The sequence below is a fragment of the Sinocyclocheilus grahami genome, unplaced genomic scaffold (assembly GCF_001515645.1).
Source record: "Sinocyclocheilus grahami isolate Dianchi unplaced genomic scaffold, SAMN03320097.WGS_v1.1 scaffold4146.1, whole genome shotgun sequence".
Lineage (NCBI taxonomy): Eukaryota > Metazoa > Chordata > Actinopteri > Cypriniformes > Cyprinidae > Sinocyclocheilus > Sinocyclocheilus grahami.
The window spans coordinates 10,480-15,379 of NW_015509140.1; the positions used below are offsets into that span (position 1 = coordinate 10,480).

General features: G+C 39.9%; 1 protein-coding gene across 1 annotated transcript in view; it reads left to right on the forward strand.

Moving 5' to 3' along the window:
- The window catches only part of LOC107576681 (ephrin-A2-like), a gene marked incomplete at both ends in the record, with an annotated part of 7,904 nt that overhangs the window by 1,966 nt on the left and 1,038 nt on the right, over window positions 1-4,900 (forward strand). The gene's annotated exons all lie outside the window — the stretch shown is intronic.

Consider the following 4,900-nt stretch of genomic DNA (forward strand, 5'->3'; position numbering starts at 1 on the left):
GATGGGGGTAATTGCATCCACAGCTTCTGGGGTGCCAGCCATTACCATTTTTCAGATAACAACAGGTAAAAGCCATTAACCTGGAGGGGGAGTTTTTGGCTCGGGATGGTGCCCGGACGACAGGCCTGACACCTCGTCCTCCGGAGGCGGCCCGCCCACCGCCTCAAGGTCAGACCTTCGCCCGGCCGGATGAATCGAGTGGGGTTCTGCTTTATCCTCTTCTTTCGCTCTCTCTTGCATGACAGGGAGGAATTTGCCGAGGTGCATCTGGTCCTGTTTCACTAATGGTCTTTTGAAAGGTGTCCTTTGGCCTGATAAAAAGGGCTCCCGCTGGGCACAGGCAAAAGGAAAAGGCTCAGGGCAGCACGCAGGATGCATTAATGAGGCAATTTCTCCTCTTTTTTGTTTTTTCCCCCTCTTTTTATTCTCACTTATGCTTTTTTCCTGTATGTGTGTGTGTGTGTGTGTGTGTGTGTTTATTCCAACTTTTAGAAGAGAGAAGGGACTTTGAGAGCAAAGTTTTCATGTGATAAAAGAATGCAGCTTTTTATCCTAAACGAATGCAGCTCATTAAGCAGAACAGCATGATTTTTACCGCTCGCCATGCTTGCCGTGTCCCGGGTTGCCTTAGAACTGGCCCTGTGCCCTCAGAGCTCGGCAGTTCAGAGGTTTGGGGCTCGGGGGGACCCAACCTGTAGCTCCGCTCATGACTATAAACCTCCCATTGTGTGTCGGGACACCTGATCCTGAAAGCATAGTCACACAAATTGCTCTTTTGAAAGCTAAAAGCACATTTGTCCTAATAATCGCTGAAGAGTCATTTCTAATGGTTCGTGGCCATCTGTTGTATCTAACAGCCAAAGATTTAGAGGCCAGACATACAGAGCAGGCTTTAAGGTTAAGTATGAAAATCTGAGGGCTTTCTGTGCTTAAAGGAGAAGTATTACCTTTTACTACTTAAAAAAAGGCGCTAGCTTATCAACACCTCATGGTCTTAAAGAGTTAGCTCATTTAAAAATAAAAATGTTACTCTAAACCCAACTCAGTGTCATGAGGAAACATCTTTATTTTAAGTTTTGAATTTGTACAATTTGAGTCATACAAAAGCATATGATTTTTAGAAGAAGAAAAAAACGAAGCCTGAAGGTCCGACCCCTAGTAAAAAAGTAATATATTTAAAATACATTTATTTCAAGTACAGTTCAAATTTTTACTAACATATCGCTCGAGACTTGCTGATATAAAAATGATAATTAAACTTTAATTGGAGTACTACTTGTGCACAATGCACATTTCTTAAAATGTGTTTTAATGTCACTATTGATGAGGATTTTATGAACTTTTAATAATATCGGTCTTTAAATGCAAGATATTTAAAGTGTATCTAAAGTATACTTGCAATAGTTCCACTTTAGCACAATCAAATATACTTCAGTATATCTTTAGTTGGACTTCAGCACAATTAAAGTGCGTTAAGTACAAAATTAGTTGTTCCAGTTTAGCACTTTAAGTATGCCAGTTTAGTGTACTACAAGTACAGCTGTATGGTATTTGCTGGGTAAATGTATTTGTGGGATACTTAGCATGAAATAAATGTATTTTAAATACATTTTAACATTTATTTTTCACTAGGGACCCTTACCCCACTTCTAAACCTTTTGTTGGGCATAGGCAGATTATACGAAAAGGTATGAATGAGATACAAATTTATTTCGTTTGCCAAAATGGAAAATAGTTCCGAATTGCCATGATATTGTGTTATCCAAACCTTTTTGACTATCTTTCTTCAGTAGAAGAAGACATAAAACCAGAAAGTTATGGCAGAATAATGTTCGTTCTGCTCTTACATACAGTTCTTGCATACAGTGAAGGTGAATGGAGAACGGACACTGTCAAGCTCCAAAAGAGACAACAAAAATCACCATAAAGGATAACTCTCATTCACATTCAAATATGGAACATCAAGAATCATCAAACTAGGTTTGAAATTGCCATAGGCTCTTGCAACCGATCACATCAATCCAAGTTTGAATGTGCTGAAAGGGAAAATGAGATTTGATAGCTGTGGCAGAAGTGTTTGTCCTTTCCTTTACACAAAGCTATCGTGTGGCTTTAGGACACTTTGAATATAGCGCACAAGTCCTATGTATCTTACTTTTATGGTATTTTTGGTTATTTTTAAAGCTTGATAGTGTAGCTTCAGTGACACTTTCGTTGAATGGAAAAGAGCAGCTAACTGAAGAAGATGAAAAGAGTTTGGGTGAGAGAACAGGGACAGATTTTCATTTTTGAGTATACTATTCCTTTCATTTTTGTGTGATTTGTAAATGTGCTGCTAGTCTGACCCAAAGCAGGCACAGGGTGTCTCGAGTGGGTATCGCTTCAAATATCATGGCTGTCCAGGAAATTGAGGTGGTGGGCGTCACAGAAATGTCGCCAAACCAGCGGGGCGTCCCAGACCTTCCTTCCATCCATGGGACGTTGTCACCCCAGTTGCGAGGGGAAAACGGAGACACAGAAGAGGGTCAATCAAAGAAAAAAGAAAGGAAAGAAAGAAGCCAGGGTTCAAAGTTTGCACTCGAGGCCGGGTGTTTCTTATGCCTGTCCTGAGCTGTTTTTAATGCAGTCCGCCCTGTCGCTTGGTGCGAGACCCGCTATTGTGCACCTTTTGTTCCAGACAGCGGCCTGGGCTGAGAAGTACTTAGTCTGGCTATTCATCAGACTAGGCCGGCTCCTCCTCCAGAGAAGTGTTTGGCTACTATCAATATTGTTGCTGTCATGGCCCCTGGGGTTATGAGGCAAAGGGCTCTGCCACGGGGTTACTGGGGGGGTGACCGAGGCTTAGTTTGGTTATCCCACAACAATAGAGGTTGTCCATCACCTTTGGGTTGACCCCGCCTCGACCCACCGGAGAGGGTGACTGAGTGAATGGCAACTGTGACATTCTCACAGGCCTGTGTGCTTGAATACAGCAAATGGGAATTTCAGAGACTACCAACACACACACACACATTAGGTACACCAGATCCCCGATAGCCCTCTGTTCATACACGCATCTCAAAAATCTAAAATCTTCTTCATACTTACTTTCATCATAGCATAAGTTCATTTTTGTGTGTTTATTCAATTTGCTTATTTCACCTAAAAATGGTGAAATGTGTCATTTTTAAAATGTTAAAATCTTCTTTTAGGTCTGTTGAATACACAGAGTGAGCCAAAGTAAGCAATTTGTTGGTTGATTTTCCTGAGAAGTGTAAACACTGTGTCTCTGAGGCACTTCCAAAACATTTCTCTGTTTGCTTGAGAATTCCAACCAGCCCGGCATAGCAACACTGATGAATGATGAATAGAATTTGATTTAAATAAATAAATAAATAAAAACAGCAACATTGTGAAATATCATCACAATTTGAAATAACTGAATCAAATCATAATATGCTGATTTGGTGCTCAAGAAATATTTCTTATAATCAATGTTGAAAACAGTTGTGCTGCTTCGTATTTTAATGGAAACCATGATCCTTTTTGTTTTAGGATTATTTTATCAGTAGAAAGTTTAGAAGAACAGCAGTCAAATAGAAACATTTTGAAACATTATAAATGTCTTATTTTGATCAGTTGAATGCATTTTGGCTCAACCAATTTCGGGGCTGGGGCAGCGCTAGTAGATTTTTATGATTGAGTTATGAATGAAACTGTATAATTACCATATTAATGTACAGTATTTCAAAATACTTAAAAGGTGCAGTTGGACATCTTGGAAAATGCTAACTTTAGCCTGATAGCACTGAAAGCGAACGTCCCACCCTCCCTCCAAATCGCCGTCCAAAGCCATGCCCCCTGAACGCATGAACGCACACAGACCAGACGACCAGAGACAACATTACTACAATACATCATGTGTCATTCACCCGTGAGAAAACGTTATAGAACAGTTAGTAACAGTACTACAATGCCAGGAAAGAAGATCAGGTTGCTGATGTTTGTCTGCCATCATCGCTCTGTCTGCACAGCGTACGTGAACGCGCTGATGGCGTATCCTGTCTGTGCGAAACGGGTGCGCAGAGGTATGCAAATACATATGTTGACAGGCAGGTAGGAAAGTCAATCAAAATGCTTGATACAAGCATTTTAATTGGACGAACATTTCTTGGTCCTATACCTTCCACAGAATATATAAATACATATAAATACATTTAGACCACTTAACTTAATGATTGCTATCGGGATGTGAAGAGACTTTCAACCAGCATAACAAAAAAAGTTTCTGAAGACAATCACCTATTGCACCTTTAAATACTTAAAAGAAATCAATAGTAATACTGTTGTATGTGTGAAAAAAAATTGTAGTACAATGCTACTTTTTGGTACTTTTTTTGTTTAGTCTTTTTTGTTTTATAAAATGCAGTAGAAAGGAATTGTCTGAATAACAAAGTGATTTCTGTTGTCCACTAAACTATAATGTAAGCTTAGATTTGAGTTTTTTTTAACGGCATGAGAACACCATGTGCCAATTTTACGTCCACACACTTAAGAACACCTGTTAGAGCAGAATTCACCCAAAAGAAGCTTTTTGTGCAGAACACATCAGCTCTCCATTAGCTGAGCCGCTGAGTGATTTGTGGTAATTGCTAAAGGAATTTTTATGTATCTGAAGAGCAGACAGAAAACTGTTTCATGGCAAAAATCGTGATTTGTTTTCCATTTGCGATCTTAAAAAAATTAGCCAAAAATCCATTTGTGTGCTTTTGAAGGAGATGAGGGGAAACGAGCGCCAGAATGAAGTTACACTTTCATTGGAGAACTGACTCAAAGTGCTTTCTCTCAACCATGTGTAGCGTGTGTGGATGAGAGAGAGAACGAGTGAGTGACTCACATGGCAGAGTAATGGACATTTGTT